The 25,764-nt window shown below is 34.5% G+C and overlaps 1 long non-coding RNA gene across 4 annotated transcripts; it reads left to right on the forward strand.

The window, feature by feature from the left end:
• Positions 1-19,514: 19,514 nt before the first annotated feature.
• Positions 19,515-24,648, forward strand: LOC145634638 (uncharacterized). Of its 4 annotated transcripts, XR_014113460.1 has the most exons (7): positions 19,515-19,730; positions 20,171-20,378; positions 21,757-21,914; positions 22,657-22,722; positions 22,816-23,110; positions 23,237-23,388; positions 24,002-24,648. It is a non-coding gene; the product is annotated as an uncharacterized LOC145634638 (long non-coding RNA). The 4 variants fall into 4 exon arrangements; XR_014113457.1 differs by having other exon boundaries at positions 22,657-23,110; XR_014113459.1 differs by lacking the exon at positions 20,171-20,378 and having other exon boundaries at positions 22,657-23,110.
• The last annotated feature ends 1,116 nt before the right edge of the window (positions 24,649-25,764 follow it).

A 25,764-nucleotide genomic window follows, 5' to 3' on the forward strand; every position in this document is an offset into this window, starting at 1 on the left:
GTGCAGGCAAGTGTTTGAGACTTTAGATGAAGTGTATGGGAGGGCCGCACACTTTTATGCGCTGGAGGAGAAGAAAAAAAAGGAGTTAGCTGATATAGAAGGACGAGAAAAGAGGAAGGAAGTGGGGCAAGTTTCTGGTAACCAACAGGGAAACCAGAACGGTTTTAAGAAGCAAAAGTACCACCATAACAACAATAACTTCCACAATAATAATAACTTCCAAGGTAACAATCGTTCGGGAGGACGTAATAACAATGGAGGAACTAGAAACCATAACCAAGGGAATAACAAGAATGGAAGGACTTATTTTTGCAAAAGGTGCAAGAACAATCACCCTGGTAGGGATTGCGAAGGAAATCTTGTTGCTTGTCGCGCTTGTAATAAACTTGGGCATAGGGAGTATGAATGTTTCTCTAAGAATACCAATGGGAACCGACAGAACAATAATTCAGGAGGAAACCAGAGGAATTTTCAAGGGAACAACAATAACTTTACTAGGAATAAGGGAGTGCAACAGAATGGGGTGAATAACAACAACAATAACAGTAGGAACGATCAACAGAAAGGTGGAGCTGCAGGGAAACTGAATGTTTTGAGTAGGCATGAGGCGGATTCCACGAAAGATGTGATCACTGGTACTTTTTCTATTAACTATATTCCTGTTAAAGTATTGTTTGATTCTGGTGCAACTTTTTCTTTTGATTCTAAAGGTATCGTTTTGAAACTGAAAGACTGTTTAGGATCAGTAAAAGTAGTAGATCTACCTAAGACAATTCCTACGGGTGGGGTAGGGAAATGTACCGAAACCTTTAGAAGTGTGCCTTTAGAAATATAAGGGAAAGTATTCTTGTCTGACCTCATTGAGTTTGGGTTGAGTGACTTTGATCTCATTTTGGGAATGGATTGGTTGAGTAAGTACAATGCTGAGATCAGTTGTCGGTCGCAGAAAGTGAAAATGGTCACAAATGGGAATGAATCAGTAACTTACTGGATGCATGGTGAAACCAAGTGCCCAAGGTTAATATCGGTGCTAAAATTGGCAAAGTACATGAAGAAGGGGAATCCAGTATATTTCTATAGTGTTAGGAATAAGGATCATGAAAAAGTGACAAAACCAGAAGATATAAAAGTAGTCAATGAATTCCTAGATGTATTTCCAGAGGAGATTCCTGGAATGCCACCTAAGAGGGCAATTGACTTTACCTTAGATTTAGTGTCTTGAACAGCCCCAATATCTAAAGCACCATATCGAATGGCACCTGCAGAAATGAGTGAGTTAAAGGAGCAATTACAGGATTTATTGGATAAGGGATACATTAGACCAAGCGCTTCCCCTTGGGGAGCGCCAGTTCTATTTTGAAGAAGAAATATGGGAGTATGAGATTGTGTATTGACTACAGGGAATTAAACAAAGTAACCATAAAGAATAAGTATCCCCTACCAAGAATAGATGATTTGTTTAATCAATTAAAGGGTGCTACAGTGTTTTCAAAGATTGATTTGAGGTCTATGTATCACCAATTGAGGATTGCAGATGAGGACATCCCTAAAACTACATTTAGGACAAGGTATGGGCACTATGAGTTTACAGTTATGCCATTTGGATTAACAAATGCTCCAGCAATATTTATGGATTTGATGAATAGGGTATTTCATCAATTTATGGATAAGTTTTTGGTAATATTCATAGATGATATATTGGTATACTCAAAGAGCAAAGAAGAGCATGTCGAACACCTACGAGCAATTCTACAAACACTAAGAGAAAATAGTATTTATGCAAAGTTCTCTAATTGTGAATTTTGGTTGGAAAAGGTAGCATTTCTTGGTCATTTTGTGTCTAAGGATAGAGTAGAAGTAGACCCCACCAAGATTGAAGCTGTTAAAAGCTGGCCTACGCCCAAAACAGTGTCTGATGTGCGAAGTTTCGTAGGTGTAGCAGGTTATTATAGGCGTTTTGTTAAGGATTTTTCAAAGATCGCTAAACCTATGACTACTCTAATGAAGAAGGACAAGAAGTTTGAGTGGGATGACAAATGTGAGGAAGCGTTCCAACTCTTGAAACACAAACTAGTTACAGCACTAGTGCTTACACTGCCAGATGATAGTGGAATGTATGATGTGTATAGTGATGCATCAAAGAATGGCTTGGGGTTTGTGCTTTTGCAAAATGGTAAGGTGATTGCATATGCATCTAAACAGTTGAAAAATCATGAAGTGAATTACCCAACCCATGATTTATAATTAGCTGCAATCATTTTTGCACTAAAAATCTGGCGCCATTACCTATATGGAATGAAGTGTAGAATCTATATAGACCATAAGAGCTTGAAGTACATTTTCACCCAAAAAGACCTGAACTCTCGGCAAAGAATATAGTTAGAGTACACGACGGATTATGAATTAGATATACAATACCATGAAGGAAAAGCCAATGTAGTTGCAGATGCTCTAAGTCGTAAGACCAGTCATGGACTAAACACATTAGTAGTAGCTAATGAGTTGTGTAGGGAAATGATGAAGTTGAATTTAGAAGTCGTAGAATAGGGTGTACCAGCTGGTATTCTTGCGAGTTTAAGCGTCCAACCATCAATATACGATAAAATACAAGCAAACCAAGAAGGAGATGTGAAGTTGGATAGGATTCGCGAGAAAATTAAACAAGGAAAAGCTATAAACTTTAAGATTCATGAGGATGAGAGTTTGAGGTACAAGGGTCGATGGTGCGTACCACAAAAATGTGTTGAAGTAAAAAAGAAAGTTGATGGAAGAAGGTCACAATACACCCCACTCAGTGCATCCGGGTGGAGACAAACTATATAAGGATTTGAAAAAGATGTTTTGGTGGCCTAGAATGAAGAATGAGGTTGCAGAATTTGTAGCAAAGTGTTTGACTTGCCAAAAGGTGAAAATAAAGCATAAGAGACCTCAAGGGACTATATAGTCATTGGAAATCCCAGGATGAAAGTGGGATTGCATTTCAATGGATTTTGTGACTTGCCTTCCTAAGTCAAAGAGTGGAAATGACACCATTTGGGTAGTGGTGGATAGACTTACAAAATCCGCAGTGTTTATACCAATGAAGGAGACTTGGAAAATGGAGCAACTTGCAAAATCTTACATCAAAAACATTGTGAGGTTACATGGGGTTCCAAAGGATATTGTGTCTGATAGAGATTCCAGGTTTCTTTCAAAATTCTGGAAAAGTGTACAGGAAAATTTTGGTACAACACTTAAGATGAGTACATCATTTCACCCTGCCACAGATGGACAAACCGAGAGAACCATTCAAACCTTGGAAGATATGTTGAGAGCTTGTGTTATAGACTTCCAAGGAGGGTGGGAAGATAGCTTGGATTTAATTGAATTTTCCTATAATAATAGTTATCATGCGAGCATATGAATGGCTCCATTTGAGGCTTTGTATGGGAGGAAGTGTTGAAGTCCAATTTGTTGGAACGACATAAGTGAAACAATGATTTTAGGACCTCTAATGATTGAAGATATAGTAAAACAAGTAAGGGAAATTCAAGCCAAGATTCAAGCGGCTCAAGATCGCCAAAAGAGCTACGCAGACTTGAAGCGTAGAGAAGAAGAGTTTGAAGTTGGTGATAAAGTATTGTTGAAGGTGTCACCTATGAAGGGAGTGATGAGATTTGGGAAGAAAGGGAAGCTTAGCCCAAAGTACATTGGTCCATATGAAATACTACAAAGAATAGGCAAAGTAGCTTATAGGTTAGCCTTACCTATGGAGCTTAGTAAAGTACATAACGTATTTCATGTGTCCCAATTGAGAAGGTACATACCTGATAAATCCCATGTGCTACAACCTGAAAACATTGAGTTAGATCAAAGCTTAATTTATGAGGAAAGACCTGTCAAGATTCTTGATAGTAAAGTGCGAAGTACACGCAATAAGAATGTTAAGATTATGAAAGTACTTTGGTCAAACCAGGAATATGAGGAAGCCACTTGGGAGGCAGAAGACGAAATGAAAAAGAAATACCCAGAGTTGTTTCAGGTATGTTGAGTTACGGGGGCGTAACTTGTTTTCTTTAAGGGGGTAGAATGCGGTAGAATTTCGCGCTTTTTCCCTATGATTTTAGTTATTTTTGTGCTTTTTGCACAATTTTTACCAAGTATTTTGAGTAATTTTGTTCTCAAAGAGACACAATAAGGTAAAGGTATGACAAAAAGTACAGCCATATTATACAAAGTGAGGAAAAAGTTTGAATTTCGTTTCCCCAAGTTTCGGGACGAAACTTCTTTTAAGGGGGGTAGACTGTAATACCCCGTATTTTTGTACGTATTTTATTTAAAATATGTATTTTATAAAGTATTTAAATAATTTTAATGTTTCAATTACGGTATTTTAATTATATATTTTATGTAAATCTGGAATTATTTTATAAAATGGAAAGTATAATTAATTAATTATTTTACAAAACTTGAGGTTTATTTTAGGAAAGTATGATTTTCGCAAATTTTATTAGGTAAGGGATTAGAAAAATTAAAAGAGGAAAGTTTATGGAAAAGGGTTAGTAGAGAATGGGTATAAATATCCCTCTTATGAGGCAAATCAACTTTGCCCATAGTGGAGAAAACCCAAGGTAAACTTCTCTCCCTTTTCTCCTTATTTTTCTTCTTTCTTTTTCTTTCTTCTTCCCTTTCCCCTTTATTTCGGACCACCACCACCGCTGGTGGGCCACCGACCACCAACAACCCAGCCGACAGCAGCGGCGGCCACCAGCGCTGGCAGCACCCGGCATTGGCGCCGGTCTGCTGTCAGCAGTCCCCTTTTTCGGGGAAAAAAAAAACTTAACCTTTATTGTTTAAAACTAATTTATGCTTAAATCTAATTGATAATTTTGAGTTTTGGGATTTGATTTTGATGTCTGATAATAAGTATTATGCTAATTAATTTTCAGATTATGATTTTAATTAAAAAGCCTTAATTTTTTAAACCCTAGGTTCTTGATTTATGAATAAATGAAGGATTATGATGTATAATGGTTTTGATCTTTGATTAAAGTGTTTTAAGGCTTAATTACAACAAGCTTTAATTAAAATAGAGTGTTGGAATTTTTAGTAGAGTATTTAAAACTAAGTTTCTTCAAGAAATTTTAATTACCCATTAATTGGGACTAAAGTGTGATGTTTTAAATATAATTTCAGCTTATTTTAATTAATTATGAAGGGTTTTATAATAGTATATATTGCTAGAAATTTGTGTAGAGTGGATGTTAATACTCTTCTATGATTTTAAATTGTAGGAGACTTTGAAGTGAGCAATTTTTATTAGTTGTGGCGATTTTAAGATCGTATTCAAGGTACGTTCGCGTACTTAGTATATTTTGGTGATGTAGTATCATGCTAGGCTTGATTTAAATCAATTACAAGTAGTATCATGCTAAGGTCTGTGTTTGGAATTGTTAATTATTGGTGTTGGTGATTGAATTGTGAAGCATGATTTATTTGTGATGATTTATGGATTGGAAAATTATATTTTGGCATAATGATATGGACCACACTTTTATTTGTGGCATGTTAAAATGCATGTTTAATTAAACTACATGTTTAATTTGGCTTGGAATATTGAAAAGGAATTTTATTATGGTTCATATAATTTTTATTGATGCTTTAAGCATAAGAAATGAGCTATATAAGTGTCTATGTATACGAGGAATAAATTGTATGTAGTTTCCTTTGTGCACTTAAGGTTTTTTAACACCGAGGGATAGGACTTGTGGCGCTTTATGCGTTTAAGGTGTCTTTGACACTGAGGTAGAATTAAAAAGGGTTCAACATTAAATATTATGTGGTCACTAATTATTCAAGAATTAAATTTATATGTTTGTTTGATTGAATAATTATTGTTAATTGAATTATTATGCTTTCAGACTCATCACCAAGTCTAATAATATGTAAATAACGTAAAGTGAAAGTGATTACGCACCAAAACTCTTGGAACGTATATACCTTGAGTATGAACATATGGGGGGAGTTATGTGACTTTATATTTTATCATAACTTCTAATGGAGTACAGGACGTTGTACATTCCTTTTTATTATTATTATGCGCTGGAATTCCGCCATCTATGTGTGGTTTTGTGCTGACAAGGTTAGATCCCGTGTATGTTATTCTCAACTTATTTGGGGGAGGTAGATTTGGAAACCCGTTCGATGTGTGATCAACGCTAAATAAATTATTTAGTGGTCTAGTTGAAAAGTCTTGTAGAATGTTGTGTGTGCTTGTAAACAGGTGCATTAAGGTAATAGTGTGTTGATAGGTGAAAGCATGTTAGTGTGTTTATTTACGCTTATGTACTCAGCTTTGCTGATTGTGTGTATGTGTGTTTTGGCCATTTCTTTATCTTGGCCCTATGATGACCCATTTTTAATGGAGAGTAGTGGAAACAAGTAGAGATAAGCTTTTCAGGTATTGAAGCATATTCATGACGGGGCATGAGTGAAGAGCGAATCATGCTAGTTTTCATAAGTTACGATGTGTTTTATGCTTTACTTATTTATGATATTATTTATATGCGAAACTAACGTTAAGTTTTGGATTTGATTCGGTTTTTAATAAGGGCCTTTAATGGTTCCAAGTTGTAGGTTGACTTATATTTGACTTCGTTTGGTTTGGTTTTAACTTTACGTTAGTTTGGATGACTTTTGAGTTGAATTGTTTTAAACGGTTATTTGATTTTAATCTTCCCCTGTGTATCTTTGATAGTTGCCTTAGCCGTTTTTACGGTGGCGGTAATATCTTAGATATTCCTAAATCGTATTTTTAAAGAGTAGAATAGGTATTTAAAGGAAAAGAATTTCTAGGGTGTTACAGTGATCTGATACAGTATAAGGGGGCGGTGATACGGTTTTGGAGGGTGAATGTTGGTGTTTGGTGGATGAATTGCGCATGGCTGGTGGCGGTGGGTGGCGGTTGGTGGATGCGGTGTTGGATGCGGTGGGTGGCAGTTGGTGAATTTTCTTTTTTTTCAAGGAAAATGCTGTATTTTTTTTTACATATCTTAATTGTTTGTATTTTAATTTAAGTATTTTTTTCAAATTACAATTTTTTTTTTGATGAAAATGTAATATTACATCATTTGATTAATAAAAATAATGTTTATGCATATGTTAATTGTTTGTATTTTAATTTAAGTGAAAAAAAAAAAGATTTAATTTTTTTAGGCATAATGGGAAGCGATTTGGCGCCAAAACCGCTTCCCATTTAAATGGGCAATGGGAAGCCCCCTAAGCCGGAGCGGTTCAAAACCGCTTCCCATTAGGGGGTTTGAACCGCTTCCCTTTTAGTGTTTTCTACTAGTGGAACTTGTAAACCTTTCATAGGGTGAAAGTTTCACCCCTTCACGATCCATGAGATCGCTAAGTCCAAAATGGTCCTGAACCATGACTGGATTTTTCGAGATTAAGGTACAAATCCAATATAAAAGAGATTGAACCTGCCCTAAATAGGTCTCTACTTTATGCTTCTCATATTCATGTGCGCTTTCTGACTAACATACAATCAATATATTAATCCTAAACATTTTTAATCTATGTTGGTTGAATATTAATGCACAAATAAATTTATTATTGTCAATCACTTGAATTAAAAACACATTAGCCTAAATAAGTTATTAATTATCTTATTAAGCGTGATTTCAAATACAAATTCCCTTTAAACCTGCAAGAGAGGGCGTGATCAAGCAATAACAATAACATAATCAAGCAACATAAATACAACAATCATCATCATAACAATAATATTCTCATCAAAGCATAATAATATTAGCAAGATCCTAGGCATGATACTAACATGATTAATAACAAATCCTAGCATGTCACTAATCAATAAAGATCAAAGCTTTAACTTAACATGATACTAACATGATAAAAGAAATAGGAAGCAACCTAATCATGATACTAGAAAACAATAAATAACATCCTAACATGATACTAAGAATTAAAATAACCTAAGCATGCTTTCTAAAGATATAGAGCAATAAAATTACTTATTTTATTGTCTCGTATCTCTTTCGATCAAAACAATACACACGTTAGTAACTTCAATGAAAATATTAAATCAGACAATTAATTTAAATAATTGAAATATGGATTTAGGCCCAAACCCTCAGAAATTATGAACCTTTCACGTTCAGGGCGAAGGCAACTTCGAGCTTGGCTATGTGTGTCTAAGTCTTGTGAATGCGGTATTGTATTTTGAAAAGGGAAGGATTAGAAAGAGGGATAAAGAATAAGCTTCTAGCTTAACAGAGAGAAGAGATTAGAATTAGATGATTGTTGATGATTTAAAAATGGAAAATATCATCCCTATATATATAGATAAAATAGACTCAAAATGATTATAAAAAAAAGAGAGTTAGGATTCGAATCGGAATAAAACTGGCCTGGAGCCAGCGTGGAGCGATGAGACAGGTATTTTGCAGATTTTGTTTTTATCATACCTTTTGATCCAGAATTCCAAATAAGGCATATAATATGTCGTTGTAAAGATATTGAAGTCTAATTTCCAATCCAATTAAAATCTTTTGTAGAATAAAAGATATGGCCAAAATAGTGGAAGGGTGTCGGAGGATTTGGATAGAGTTTCATATTTCTTTCCTATCTTATTCGTTATAGCTCGGAATTGATATTATTATAATATATCATTGGAAAGATAATTTCAAGATATATTCAACCATATAAGATTTGGATAAAAATTATGAGGAAAGTAAATAATATCTGATCATCTTTGAACGTCTTTCATTTATAATAGAATTAGGACTTAAAAAAATGAAAGTTTTATTCAATTTCAAACTCTTTGATCTTATCTTTATCTTTAAAAAAAATGAAATTTATCGAATCTTCTAATTAATCCTAATTAGGTTAGGAATAGGATTAAACCTCTGGACCCTCCACATGATCATTGGGTCGTAGGTAAAATCCGGTTTGAGCCCAGTTCAGTATTTTGGCCATAACTTCCTCATTATTTATCGATATTAAGCTTATAATATATTGATGGAAAGGTCTTTTCAAGCCCTATCCAACTATACCATCATTGGACCCATATCATGGACCAAAGCTAAACTGATGAACAGGTCTTTTTCATACAGGGTATGAAAAAGAAATCTTTTCGAAACTAGAAAGAAGTATTTTTATTAAAAACAGGTGCATCACGAGACTCTTTCACATTTCAGCTCGTTCGATAATCAATGTCGTGAAAGATACTTATCATTGGGTTTGGTTTTTGGGGAGATACAATTAGGTGTCTACAAAAGGTAAAACTAATTGGTCCGTCTAGTGATAAGGATTGTATCTCACAATAGGATCAAATTGTACTAGAGGTACTTTAATTGTGCGGGGATTCTTATACCCTTCTCCCCATTGTGAGGTTCCAGCCCTCATAATTTTGAACAAATGAAGTTGTCATTCAATTTGTTTTTGCATATTGTGAAATTATATCTTATATGTGTGTATTGTGATTACAAAATTAAATTTATTACTTTCAGTTACTCATCTATAATTCATAAAAGTTATAATTATTTAAAATATGTAACCCAAAAATATATAGCAATTTTAAAGGATTTTCTTTTAACCATAATATATGTTTACTTGAAAGAATTTTTTTTATGATAACTAAAGAATAAAAATCTAACAAATACAACAAATTAATATATATGTATAATATTTAGATTATTGCATATTATTAATTAAAAAAAACTTTGGTGTTCAGTAATTAAAAAATGACTTTTTTTTTTATAAAACCACCAACACATTTCATTTATTTTATTAGAATTTTTTATATACAACAATGATTTGGGGCATGGCTGGGGAAGCACAGGATTCAAACCCAAGATGAGAAAAGCAAAATGAACATTGCTACCTCACTAAACCATCTCTACAACATCTTAGTATGTGTTACTTATTGCCGTATTTAACAAATATTTACATCCATAGGGGAAGCCATGGCCCATGCTAGCCCCCCTGGCTCCGCCACTGGGTCTAATGATAAAATCTCTTCTTCATGTATTATAGAAGAAGTGTTGCCAACATTCAGCTTCAAAGTTAAATCCAAATCACCTTTCTTCCTCTTCTTCGCCTTTGCATGGAGCTTTTTTCAGCAAGATTATTGAATATCCAATAGACATGCTTCTTTCTATTGGCTTCTTCTGGCACTTTTATTTCAATAGAAATAGTATTATCATTCACATGAATCACTTCACTTCCTTGGCTCATTACAATAATGTGACAGTTTGTTAGAAGTGATTATTTTTTTATTAATTCAATTTCAGTTATTTAAACTTATATATAAGTAAACGCGTCTAATTTTTAAGAACTTCTTTTATATGTAAATTTTTACTGTATGTTATTAAAATTCTCGAGAAAAAAAATTTCACTTTCGCACAAAAAATAATAAAAATACATATAGAATGATGTCATAAATGGAAAGGAAAAAAAAAACATAAGAAGTACCATATTGAATTTTTCAGAAGAATAAATACGGAGTATGGAGATGCAACGGGCTTCCTCATTTGAGTGAGAAAATAGTGAATCCGTAAGATTTTACTTGCATATGCACTAACTTTTTCGTTTCTCTTAAATTAATTTTTGGAAATTTTGTCAAGAACTACCAAATAAAGCGCGTGTTTTGAAAACAACTACTTATTAATTTTGTTGGGGTTTGGTGAGTCCTACTCACCGCGGAAAAAACCCGAGCCAAGGAACCCGAGCCAATAATTAATATCACTAATGCATAAAATAAACAGAAAAGGGCAAAATAGGAAATATACCTTTGTCGAGTGCTTCACCCGACCAAATGGGCTCTTACTTAAAAACTTATCCCCAAAAACACGAGAGCCTCCAACGGAAATTCACCCGCAAGAACGACTTCTGACTTTTAGGTCCGTTGCCTCGAGGTTAGCGAGGCCCGACCAAAACCCGAGTATTATATGAGTTTAAGGGTTTTTGCTAATGCAATGCCCTATTGAACTCCTACTCAAGCAAATAATTCTCAAGCCATGCTTTGGCTATTTATAAGGAAGAATAGCTTGTGAATTCCACTCATCTTTCAATGTGGGACTTTTTCACAAAAAGATCCCACATGGAAAGATTGATGAATTCAACCCTTAGTTAAATAAACCAAGGAACAAGTAACAAGTGTCACATGGTTAGGTGAGGACCACTTTCTCACTTGGTCCCCAAGGCATTTCACATGCATTGTAAACTAACCATGTGTCACCCAACCTTGAGCCCCAAGTTGGGTTCGGTTCGGCCATTTTCTTTTGGCCCGTGTCCATGACCCGTCACCCGGGTCAAAGGCCCCTTACCATACATGCCGCCACCATGGCGCGCTGCTACTTGGTGGCTGCCACTAGGTGGCTGCCAACGTGGCTTCCACACGTGCTGCCACGTGGCATGCTCCTATTGAGCGCGCTTTCCTAGCCTTTCGTGTGGCTAGGATTTTACTTATTACTTGAAGCATTTTCCCGTCTTGCCAAATCCTATATTTTGGCTCGACATTTGAGATTCTCCGACGCTCGGTTTCGACGCTCCAAGCTCGAATTTCCGACGTCTAAATATTTAATATTCGGGCGACTCATTAATTTCTTCTGAATTAATTCGTCAAGTCGGTTCGTTAATTTCTTGGGTGTGACCCGAAGGGATCAGTCAAGATTAAGCTGTAATATTGATTATTCATTAATATTACTGATCGGAAGCGGTCACCACCTAGGCATTCCGATCACTTGACCTTACTGAATATATTAGCTTTCTAATAATTCTGAACCCACTATCAGAATAATACACTTGTTCGAAGGACACCATCACCTTTCAATCTCCCACTTGTCCTTCCGGACAAGTGTGCTTTTAGTGTATAGCCCTTTTCCTATGTCTCTTAATGTCTCTTCCTGAACTATAAGGTAAGATTATTTTGTCATCCTTCTTACGTCCAGAAGTGTTTCTCAATTCCGAGTCCGACTGTCAATAAACAGATGATTTCTAAAATCCATCCGAGCACGGCCATGCATTTTTACAATCTCGCTCTACGAGAGTCCTTGTAAACAACAAAGACATCTTCCCTAAGTTTAATAGGGGGACATTTCCAGTCTTTTTATGTAGCTTCTCTTACTAAGTGGACCTAGCCGCCCGAGTGATGTTGTTATAATCCCCTGTTACGGCAGACGTTTGATAATCATCAAAACGGGCTAGTACTCAAACAAGAGCTCACAATACTCATGGTCAAGGAAAAAGGTTCCGGTAGCAATAATGAGAAGTATACTTATGACGATTTTTAATCTCTTAAAGTATTCTCATAGGTCGATCCAGTATGGTTCTAAACCAATACCTGTGCAAATGATTCATGACAATCATGTCCTTGTAGCACATGAAACGGTGCTATAAATCAAACTACACACTAATCTCAAATGGTCATTAATCGTCCATCGTTTAAATGACCTCGATTAGGGATAATTTTCAATTATAATATTCAACGTTCACTTAATAGGTGTTTCCTTACCAAGACTGGTCTTGATACCTTATTTTGAATATTCCAAGAATCGAAGAGACTCATTATTTAATTCTAAACCACAATTAAATAGCAAACGGAGTGATAAAATTTTATGAAATTTTAAATTACTCCAGAATCTAACTGGTTCATCTTATGATAAATGGTTTTTTTCGAATGTTTTAAGAGTATCACTCTTTATAAAACATATATAGAAATCACACCCATATCTAATATGCTTGATTTCTTTCATGCAATTGTGAGTGTTGTCGTTCACTTATTGCATAGGTTTAGTTATAACTACTTTGCTAATCTTAGCATCTTCATTACTGATCACTTTCATAATAAGATGATAAAATTTAAGAGTGTCATGGATTATATGTGATTTAGGATTTATTGTCCAAGTGATGGCTCCCACTCATTTTCATGATTGAGACCTTCAACTTGACAACCTACAATCATTAACGTTCAGCAACGAACTTTCTATAGAACATCTTCACTATTATCGCCATTAAGGCAACTATATTCTCAACATATATTTTAGTAGACTTCCTGATGATGTTTTGCTTGGGTTTCATTCCAAACGGCTCATAATGATTTGGGATACCCTAATCACTTGTGATCATGGAAAGTTTCCTTAAATTCCTGCACATTACACATGGATGCACGTCCATGTTACCATTCTCAAGCCACGACTTATTGTTAGCTCGTGCTTATAAACGGATTCCTTGTTAAGGTCTAATCCTTGTAAAGGTTTGTGCTTGCAACATCAATTCTCAAATTGTATTTGTTTCCATTAGTCAAGAACTCATCCTGTTACTTATCCAAGTACTTTGGATGTTCTTGGTCATAATCTAACAATATGTTACATAGATTCAGGTTGATTGGTACTACATACATACTTCACATGCTCTAAGCAAGTAAGTCGTGCGACGATTCCATATCATAATGTACATGATGGATTAAATTGCAGAGTAATTCTCAATCTTATTCCATCCATGTGACATTTTAGCTCATTTAGTTTCACTGAGTCTTGCTAAAATGTTTGCTGTGCGACATGGTATTAATGTTTTAGTATTTAGCCTAGCTTATACTTAGTTCAAACATTTACTTAGTTTAATACATATGGGTCGAAAGGCCTTTCAAAGTCCTTCATGTTTAATATGGTAAATTCCTTTACTCGTTTAAAGTCTATACCATAGCACTTAATTCCCAATATGTATACTAAGTATCGCCTTTAGCTTGGTCCATTGTCAAAATACTTTCAAATCTAAACATTCAGCATTTGATAGTTGTTTCACAATAGAGTTCGTAAACTTCTCGATGGACCTTTAATTTTGCTCCCACTAAACTTCTTATTCATAAGAATTTCTATGTTTCTCCATAAGTCAATCATCTTATTAACTTCATGAGAAAACATGTTCCAATTCCTATATGCAATGCTTCCATTGATCCCATGACGGATTCCTTGAGCTTGCTTTTAAATCTAGCATTTATTTAGATTTTCAAAACCCTTAGACTATTTTCATAGTCACTTCCAAAATCCTATTTTAGGAAGGCGGTTTTGGTATCTATTTTGCCATATTTTATATGACCAATTTTACTAAAACAATCACAAAAAGAATTTAGCATTTTGATTGGTGAATAGGTTTAAAATCAACACCGTGAATTTAATTGTATCCTTTTCAACCAATCTAGCTATGTATGCATATACATTTCAAAATTTGTTAGTTTTCTCCTTAAAAACTTATTTGCAATCGATGGTTCTTTCACCCTTTATGCAAATTAATCAAGTTTCTAACATTATTTTCAAACATGGAGTCTATCTCGGATTTTAATGGCCTCTAACCATTATTCAGAATTTGGATTTGTCGTAGCTATCTTACAAGGAATTATTCCTTTACTATCTAATAGTAAATAGTATGCTTGTAAGTCTTAGGTTTATTTCTAACTTAATAGAAAATTTATAGGATTCAACCCAAGCCTTTGGTGAATTCTATACCTATACGGGGTTATTGCATCAAACACTGAGTTTCAAGGCGCTTCCAAAGCCCTTTGATTTTCTTGATTTTACTCCAATTTTTCAAAAGTTTTGTGAGAAATGAATTCTCTTTTAAGGCACTTGTAAAGTCCTTTTGAGTATTCTTGATCAAGTATTCTCACAAAGCCCTTTTAAGGTCTTCCGAGATTCTCAGTTCTAGTTTGTTGCTAATCTCCATCGTCATCGAGTTCATTTTCCTCTCACTTGTCGTTTTGAAAATGTGTTACTTTCCAGAAAGACATCACTTAGAGCAACAAACACTATGTTCTCCATTAGGTTGTGAAGGTAATGCACGTGGTCTCACTTGAATGCTTACAAAGAGCCATGTACATTGTCTTTGGGTAAAAGTTCGTTGTAAAACAAACATTTAGCTCCCACTTGAGCTATCTTAGCCTTTAATGAGCCATTAAGCTCCCACTCAACCACCTAGCTCTTGCTAAGCCGGTGATCTCCCACTGAGTCACTTAGCTCCCACTAAGCCAGTGAACTCCCACTGTGGCTAAGAGTTTTAGACATATACTTAAAAAGACATTTAGAAGTTTATTCTATCCATAATTGAATATGGCGTCCTTTCTTAGCTTCGACATTTTGTTTAGTGTAACCGTAGTCCTTCGTGCAAATCTTAAGAACTTTATAGGAAGGGATGCGATCCATCATTGTTCGAGTCATTTTTAAATGGCATCGAGGTCTCCATGAAGACACACTATGTTCTTTGTGGAGTTATTTATGAAAATTTCAATTTCATAACTTTGTGATGGTCACGCTTGGCTCAAGCAAATATCGCTCTATCTAATCTAGACGTTTTGATATCTTGCCAAGTCGATTCTGTACTTCACTAAACTCTTGAACTATTCAAGGTCAAGTTTGTTCACATTTGATGAATATAGCCATATTCTTTCAAATTCTTTGTGAAACATTGAAGTAAATGAATCCCCTTTAGCTTTCGGAGTCAATTTTCTATACCAAGAACAATAGCTCTTTTACTTTGTCGGTTTCAACAAGTAACACTTGCTTGTCTTAGAACTATTCTGAATCGATCAATTATCAAGAGCCTATCTAATAGAGCCTTGAGTACGTTCTTGTCGATGTGACATTGCTAAAGATGGTCACGCAAATCATGCCCATGAATTTGAGCTTTTGCTAGTTTATCATGTTAAGATAATGTTAGTTTATAATCAAGCATTCTTGACTCATGGTTTAGACAACCATGCCATTCAAATAAATTTGCAACTATTGCTCATTGCTTTGAATGTGAGTCTTTCCGTGTGTAAACGGATCAATTACTGATTATGGAACACAATAACCATTTATTTGTTCCAGCCTTAGCTTAAAGGTCTTTAAACAAAGCATACGACCTTGCAACTGATGTAGCACCACTTGCTTCATTCTAATCTTGTAAGTCGATAACTTAGCTTATCTTTAATAGTTTGAGGTCACTTTCAAAGTGGAACACTCAAGCAGTATCCGATACTTTGTGAAGATGATGAGTTGCTAAGTTAACTTCAATAACATGAATTCTTTAGTAAAATGAAATCTGATTCCTTTTCTTTGTTCCTTGTTTCCTATATTTCTTATCATACTTTATCTCATAATCTTTAAGAACCATTTCTGTAAGAGTCTTTGACTTTTATACTTTGTTAGGCATAATTGAGCATGTAATGCGCCGTAAAACAAAATTCCATCTTTTCCTTTAATTCACGCTCGAATTACTACATCAATGAGTCCTACTCATCTATGTATTAAGAGAAAAGATATGTTGGTTGTCAATATTGACAATTTGAGTTTGCAACTCAATACTTCATGTTTTATCAAAACTACCTAGTATTTTGAATACATGATGTCCAACCATCCTTAAAAGTCATTTATGAGATTTGTATTTTAGAAATGCTTCACTTTTCTTTGAGCCCCATTCTCAAAGATTTCGTTTACCAATCATGGAAAACAATACAGTTTGATTCGGAATTCTACAAATATAAGTGCAAAGTATAACCATTTATCAAGTAAATAACATAATAAGTTTGAAAATTAAAAGGTATTCATACAACTTTTCAATCTTATTAAACGTTAACCCATGCATTAAATTTGTCCCCATTTGGTGAGAATAAGTCGATTCCAAGATCCAAAGAAACAAAGAGTGACTAAGCATGCTTTGGCTTGTCTTAGCACTCAATCTCCCAAGGTAAGCAACGCTTTGCTAATGGCTCTAAGCCACTCTTGGTTGAATAAATCATCGCATCTAATGCTCTCTCAACAATTTATTCACTTTGCCACGAAATATTAGGACTCCATCACTCATATCGTTGAGTACAACCAAAACCAACTTGCATACCCGGTATGCCTTATGAGTATAGGGAGTAGTAGTGATGCCTCGCTTTGGCGTAGCCCATCACTACTCTCAATAGGTCGATAAGTGTTGTTTTGGAATGACAATTTTACTCAATATTTAGGGACCTAGGGTTTCTATGTTGGTTGATTTAAGTGAACTTAATTAATCATCACAACATTCGAAATCCTAAACATGCATATAACATATAATTCATATATAAATAATTATGAATATGTAAAGCATAAGCATTTTGATGCATATTGGCAACTAGCATGACCCCTTGAATTCTTCAAGTCTTCAAAAGGTCTTCTCTTGCAATTTCAAGGCTTCGTCTTCTAAGAACATCCGTCTTCAAGACTTAACCAAAATTATGCAATACTAGTATCTACGATTAGGACTAATCTAAATATTAAGGTACAAAAATACTCAACAGTGCACAAACTGTATTTAGATTTACAAAAATACATCGCGGATCGCAGTCCATATTTTCTATCCTAATCGGGTCCCACTAGTTGTCATTTCATAAAACCTGTGAGAGAATATACATTCCATTCATCCATTCACTATATGTGAATGGTCCAAGAATTTTACACCAATAAACAAGTAATAATGCATTAAACACGAGCGCGCACTAGTAACTAATATAGGTGATTAATCCGATTAACACGCCTAATTAAAACTAGTCAAAGTTGTTTAACCAATTACGTAATTGGTGTAATTAATAATTGAAGCTCCCGCTTAAATTCCGCATCCAACTCAATTAATCCAATTAATTAAGCCGGTAAAACCCAATTATTTGCCAAAATAAAATTTTGCAAATGCCGCTCATAAAATCGAGGCCTAGCCTCCAAAATTTATTAAAATAATTAAAACCAAATTAGATTAATAAAATAATTAAAACGGCAAAATAAGCAAAACTTTGCGTAGTCCAAAATATTCAAGTGCCTAGCACTAAGATTTGGAGTGCTCACAACTCGCACGATCTCATTGCACCACATTGCTTCACAAGTAATGTCTACGTATATTATCCTTATTTACGTACCATGTAAAGCATACATATGCTAGCTATGCGCACCATCACAATCCTCGCATCATAGCACACAAACGTACCCTTTCCGCACCAAGCAACACAAAACACACACATTGCTCGTGCACCACTTCCGCACCACAACAGCTATGTGTTGCGCTACGCACGCACACACGCACACACGCAGCACGCTGCTGCTTGGCTGGTGCTGCTGCTGTGGCTGGGTGCACTAGCCACGCACATGGCTGCACGCACGTACGGGCAGCATCCTTGGCAGCCACATGCGGGCTGCTATGCAGCCCGGCTAGCCAAGTGACGTTCTTGCCTCGTTTTACGTGTCATAGCCTCGGGATTTCAATCCCAATTTCGCGTGACATATTATTAATTCTAAATTAATTTTAGAACTAATTCAATGAGCAAAAATTGAAAATTTAAACAAGTCTAACTTAAATAAAATTTATCAAGGTGCATTCAACCAAAATAATTCTCAAGAACCATTCTTTAATTAAATTGGTTTAACTTGGTGCAACAAAATAAATAAGGCAATTTCTCATTATTAATTTAATCAATTTAAATTAATCTTGAGATTTTGACAAAGTAAGAGGGAATTGGAAAAATATGAACTTTAATGTTCAAATGAAAAATCCAACTACTAACACTTGTGAATCCTTGAAAAATTATATCTTCCAATATGAAGATAAACAAATTTCTATCACAAAGTTTGAAACTTTATGTTTCCAATCAACCAAAAATGTTTAAAACAACAAAGTTCAACATAAAATTCATGGAATTTAGTAGCTTTTAAAGTTTAAATCACTTAACATAATTAAAAATTGAATCTTTAGCACTTTAGAAGCCTCAAAAACAAAAATTTCACACTTAATGCAATTAATTTGCAATTATGTGAAAAATAAAACCAAGCTTTCAAACACAAATTACCACCAAATAATCATGCCTAAAGAGGTTTAAAATGGCATATAAAATATGTATTGAACCAATTACATAGCCACCATAAATATGCAATTAATTTTCAAGGTTAGAAAGACTTAAAATTTTTTGTAAAAATGAAAAACCCCTCGAAAAATGCATTTCTGGTCTTTTTTTGGCTAAAAATTGAGTTCTAACAGGGTAAAACCATTTCCAAAACGCCTTTTCCACCCAAAATTCACTATTTTTGGGTCGAAATCTGGGATCGCGAGCTGAAGTCAGCTCTAATACGAGGTTAAAATGAATAATACGAGCTACTAATCTAATTAGCGACATAAAACCAGAAAAATTAAGTCATAAAAATACCTTGAAAATATGATAATTTAAAAAAAACGAGCAGGGCTCCGATACCGCTGTTGGGGTTGGTGAGTCTTACTCACTGCGGAAAAAACCCGAGCTAAGGATCACGCTCGCAATAATTAATATCACTAATGCATAAAATAAACACAAAAGGCACTACTACAAATCCCTTAGTTTTTGGTCGCTATTGGCTCGACGCTGTGTATGGGGCGTCAATGTAAAAATAAATTTCCGCTATTTTTCGACGCTTTTATGTGTCTTATTAGTTTCTTGATGACAAAAGGCGTCAAAAAATTTGTATGAGTTGCATGTGACCCAAGGCAACCCAAAAACGGTGTATAAGGAAAAAAACTTTAAAAAGTGAAACTGCCTTATAGAGACCCTCTATCTTCTCTCTTCTCTTAGATCTTAGTTCATCATCTTTTGAATTTGCTCTTAGATCTCAGTTCCTCATATTTCAAAATCGCTTGAAATTTAGCGAGTTTGGGTGGCAGCCGTGAAATAACTTCCTTCTTCTCCTTGTTAAGTTCTTCGCTTTAAGGTAATCTCATTCTTTTCCTCATCAATTTCCATGCTTTTGTGCTTAAACACCGTTCAGATTTAATTAGATATATGTAATTTTTGTGAAAAGCATTGAATTTGTAGTTATTGTGTAAATGTGTAGTAGTATTAAGCCATTGTATTGAAATCTAGGGTTTTTTGTATGTCGTGTTGGGTGTAAGGGAATTTAGAATACATTTTTTGTTGTTGATTTTTGTCCGAATTATATCGATTTTCATGCATTTTTTCCAATTTTGGGTCTAATTGCAATTCTTTGAATAATACTTTGTGGGTGTTTCAAATTAAGGTTCTAATTGCTTAGCATTAATACATATATATCTCTGATTGTTCTTCTTCCTCCCTTAATCTCTAGTTTATGTTCTTAAATCTCTATGTTTGGTTACTTATCTGAGCTAATTCGTAGCATTTTGGTATTCCTAGGTAGGGCAAAAAGATATTGAGAGTGAAAAGGGTAGAAAATAGCATTTGATTGTTGCAGAAATGTACCTAGCTGCCTGATGTCAAGGATACAAGGCCTATCTAATTCAGTTGGCTATTTGTAGTGCTGATTACTGAATAGATTAACCTGGTTTAGAAGCTTCCAACTGTTCGAGCCAATTTGATGCATGCTTGGTTCAGGTTTTGGTTTGTAAGTGCATGTTTTAGTACATTTTATATTATCCTTGTTTCATATGCTTGTTGCTGCTATATATATCTTACTTTTCTAGTTAAGTTTGCTATTGTTTCGGCACTCTCTTCAAACTGGTTAGTGTCCACTAAGGTTTGTACCTTCTGAAATAATATTTCTAAAATGAGTTAAACCAATGTATATTTTTTTCGTAGATATGATGGATTATAATTAAAGTAGATCTCTACAAACTAGTTTAGCTTTAATGGAGTGATATGGGGTTGAACAAGCCCTAATTTTGTACAAATATGTGCTGGCTTTTGGCTTATTTAGACATTTTGCAAAGAGTGATTATTGGATTTAAACTGCATATAAGGAAAATGCCACACTGAATAAGTCAATTGATCAACTCTTTGAGATAGGCAGAGATGTAGTTCAGTATTCTGCTTTGGAGGATATTGTGAAAAAGGTGAGATGCATGCTTCTAAGTAATTGTCCAGCAGGGAAAAGAGAAAGAAACAGACACTTGCCTTATTCAAATTTTTTAGATGTTACACATTATAATCTGTATTGAAGCTAACTACAAATTATGCATTACAACATTTTGCTTAAAAGGATTACTGCTTACAATGGCAATGACATATGTGCCCAAAAGATTAACCAGCTTCTAAGTGTTAAACATAACTATTTCTTTTATTCAATTTAATTTCACATGCTTATATTATTAGCTCTTCAATTATAGGCTTATCATCTAAGATAGTCTTGTAATACTATTCACAGTCTTATCTTTTATTATAATCCTGTTATTGTTATGAAATATTTTTTTCAAAGCTATGCTTTTGGGAAGCTTTGGTTGCAAGTTATGCCCTAAACAGACAAATAAGTGTCCCTTGTAAACTGAAATCCCATAGAAGTGGTATGTGATTTTACTGGTGTTATCCATCGACAGTTTGTTAAAGGAAATGCAGTAGTATCTAGTAAAAAGGGGGTGGATTTTAGATGCTTGAACATATCTACTTTCATTCTTTGTAATGCTAAACCACCATTTAAAAAATCATTAATTCCTGCTTTGGCGAAAAATTATTGCTCTTGTTCTCCTCATATGTTACATTTTTACATGAATCTTTGTTAATTTTTTACTATTAATAGATATAAATTGCTTCTTTCATTTTTTGTGTGATTTTAATTGATACTTGCAAGTTGCAATTATTCAATTTTACTCGTTTTCAAACCATAGGTTATAGATCTTGTTGAATTTCTATTTCTACAATTAATCTCTTAGTTTCTAGATATTTTCTTACACATTAGTGATTTACTGGATTGCTAATTACATTTGTTTGGATATATTTCTTAACGACATGTAAAACTTGACATTGATTTTGTTACTCCATTCTTTCAGAGTTATTGCTGGGAGCAAAGCAGAGTTTGGACCTCGAATAGAAGAAAAAGAAGGTGTTTTTTAAACCGAAGATCACCTTCTCATTATATTATATTCCATGAAAATGGTGGGCAGTAGAATCGCCGAGTCTCTAACAGCAAGGGCGAATATTGCTAAATGTATGTCTCTTTGCGATTTGTAGTTTATAAAATTGATATGAATTTTTTATTTCTTTTTTGGTTCTTTGATGTGATTTATTATTGGTGATTTCTCAACTTATTAGACTATTAGCTGAGATGAATTCATTTTTCTGGTCGGGTAAGAAGAGTTCTTGATCATGTTAGTTTGTTTTTTTCAATTGCATAATTATTTCAGATATAGAGTTAGATTCTAAATACTCAGCTTCATAGTTTTAATTATATTGATTTGCATTAATTATGTTCAAATATTGCTTTTGTTTTAACTGAATCAATAGTTCATATAGTAGTTACCTCTGTTGTTGTGGTGCCTAGTTCATAAAACATGCCTTTTGTGCTTAATAATTGAATAAGTGGCTTCAGTTCTTTACCACTAGTTTGTAAGTTTAATTTGTTCGGTAGAAATGTTCTCGTGAAAGACCAATTTGCAACTACATACTAATAACCAATTAATAAGCTCAGAGAGATTATCTTTGTAGACATACACACCATAATTAAATAAGGCTCGATATGTGTGTAGCATGATGCTGTCATTCTCAAGTGTATATATATTGCATATCATGATTGGTTATGACTTAAGATGAAGAAAAGTTTTAACAAAGAATCATGATGGGGGATTAATTAAGATCTGAATTTTCTAAATAATCTACTTCCTCAAAAGTTATAGATGCTTGACATTAATGAACTCTTATGTCTGTGTTTTCAAATAATCTTTTGCTGCTAGGTGGATACGGATCAAGTAACAATGCTGGACAAGGTTCTCTCTGAAGGAGATTCGTCAAACACAACTGTAATAGACTTTCTAGAGTAATTTATTACAGTTAGGAGATGATTTTGTTTTGTTTTGTCTTATAATTATGAATCTATCTTTTTATTAATGTAGATTTTTGTTAGAGGGCTTGATCCTAGTGTCACAGACTAGTATCTTAGGCAACCTTTCTCCTAATATAGGGAGATAGTTTCTGTTAAAATTCCAGTAGGGAAAGGATGCGGATTTGTGCAATTTTCAAACAGGTTAGTCTTATACCATGCTCTGAAATGAAATTTGATGATCTGAACTGTCATTAGATTGCTTACATTATAGATATTGATTGTATCACCTGCATAAGCTGAACGGGTCAGTTATAGGAAAGCAAATTGTCCGTCTTTCATGGGGCCGCAACCCTGCAAACAAATAGGTATATTTTCTCTCCTGTCTCTGTTTGTTTCTTGTTTATATTTCAGGTTTTTGTAATTCTATTTTTTGCCTTGAACTGTGATTCTATGCTAAATAACACTTCACTTATATGGATGTCAATCAAAAGGTGATTATGGAAATCAGTGGAATGGAGGCTATTACAGAGGACACATATATGATGGTGGTTACGGATATGTACCACACCCCCATGACCCAAGAATGTATGCAGCAGCAGCAGTAGCTTACAGAGCCTACCCTGTGTATGGCAATCAGCAACAAGTAAGCTGATGACAAAGACATGAAACTCTTATGGTTGTAAATGGTATTGTAGACCAAAACTGTTATAATTGCATGGCTCATATTGATGGTTCTACTCATTCATTAGAAGCTGGTTTGAGCTGTATCATTTTATAGACATTTGCTTGCTTTTCTTTATGGTTGTAAACATTATTGTGGACCAAAAGTCTTATAATTTCAGAACTGAATTCAGATATGAAGTTCAGAACTGAAAATCATATTTGAAATCAGAGCAAAAATTAAAAATTCTTGTGTGTGTGTGTGAAATTCAGAGCTTGTGTGAGTGTATAAGCGTCGATTATCCTTTTTATTAGCTTTGTCGTTGTTTATCTTAATTATATACTTGTTGAACCTCATTTAGATTGTTTTATCTTATGGTTTGATATTTATCATGATATAATTATGGTGCTTCATTATACTTGGTTGATACAAAGACTTTTATTAGTTTCTATTGTGGACTAGTTCTTAATATGCTCTGAAAGCATGTGTATGTTCTGGTTTAAATACATTGGTCTTTTCATTGTTGTTTAAATACAACATGTTGAATCTTGAGCCTATATTGTGTAATGTACTAATTTATACTTTTTTTTTAAAGATTGGAAAAGGCAATGTAGGTGTAACAAGAGAATAGGTCGGGACACTTGAGTATCAAAACAAGCGACTATATCGTCTATAAGGCCACCATCTATCTATTTTGGTTTTTAGTCTTATATTAGTGATGTATTTATTTAGGAACAAGCTACTATAATATGAGACTTTTTTTTTTTAATTAATTGTGTTGATGTTTTCTTTTATAAATTTGGTAATTAACTATGTACTCTTATTATTGTTGATTAATTATTGTTTTTTTTTTTAAATCTAGTTATATAGAATATTTGTTTATTTTATGTTTAATGTTATTAATTTAATTTATGATAAAGTTAAATAACTATAATGTATGTATGATGGTAATAATTTAATTAAAGGAACCAAAAAGAAAGAAAAAAAAAGGCTTAAAAAAAAATTCTAGACGCTTTTTAATGTCTACATATTTTGCACATTTTCATATTTCAAGAGTTTCCCGCAATACCATAGGCTAACACAAATAAACGCAAGACAACAAAAAGCGTCGCTAAATTTGAGTATGTGGACATATAAAATTAAAGCGTCTAAAAAAACTATACAAATTTGGGATAATGCGCGAAATAAGTATTTTCCGACACTTCGTATATTACCTAGGACAAATAAAAGCGTCGATATTCTCGACGCTTTTTTGTGTCCTTCAAAATTCTCGACTCACGTACTCTCGACGCTTTTTAGCAGCGTCGAAAAAAGGTCTAAAAGCGTCCAAAAAACACACTTTTTGTAGTAGTGAGGGGAAAATAGGAAATATACCTTTGTCGAGTACTTTGCCTGACCGAATGGGCTCTTACTTGAAAGCTTAGCTCCGAAAACACAAGAGCCTCCAACGAAAATCCACCCGCAAGAACGCTTCCGACTTTTAGGTCCGTTGCCTCGAGGTTAGCGAGGCCCGAACAAAACCCGAGTATTATATGAGTTTAAGGGTTTTTGCTAATGAAATGCCCTATTGAACTCCTACTCAAGCAAAGAATTCTCAAGCCATGCTTTGGCTATTTATAAGGAAGGATAGCTTGTGAATTCCACTCATCTTTCAATGTGGGACTTTTTCACAAAAAGATCTCACATGGAAAGATTGATGAATTCAACCCTTAGTTAAATAAACCAAGGAACAAGTAACAAGTGTCACATGGTTAGGTGAGGACCACTTTCTCACTTGGTCCCCAAGGCATTTCACATGCATTGTAAACTAACCATGTGTCACCCAACCTTGAGCCCCAAGTTGGGTTCGGTTGGGCCATTTTCTTTTGGCCCGCGTCCATGACCCGTCACCCGGGTCCAGGGCCCCTTGCCATACGTGTCGCCACCATGGCGCGTAGCCACGTGGCACGCTGCCAACGTGGCACGTTGTCACTGGGTTGCTGCCACATGGCGTTTTGCCATGTGTGCTGCCACATGGCACACTCATATTGGACGCACTTTCCTAGCCTTTCGCATGGCTAGGATTTTACTTATTACTTGAAGCATTTTCCCGTCTCGCCAAATCCTAAATTTTGGCTCGACATTTGAGATTCTACAACGCTCGGTTTCGACGCTCCAAGCTCGAATTTCCGACGTCTAAATATTTAATACTCGGGTGACTCATTAATTTCTTCCGAATTAATTCGTCGAGTCGGTTCGTTAATTGCTTGGGTGTGACCCGAAGGGTTCAGTCAAGATTAAGTTGTGATATTAATTATTTATTAATATTACTGATCGGAAGCGGCCTCCACCTAGGCATTCCGATCACTTGACCTTACT

Source organism: Chenopodium album, chromosome 6, assembly GCF_948465745.1.
Source record: "Chenopodium album chromosome 6, dcCheAlbu1.1, whole genome shotgun sequence".
Lineage (NCBI taxonomy): Eukaryota > Viridiplantae > Streptophyta > Magnoliopsida > Caryophyllales > Amaranthaceae > Chenopodium > Chenopodium album.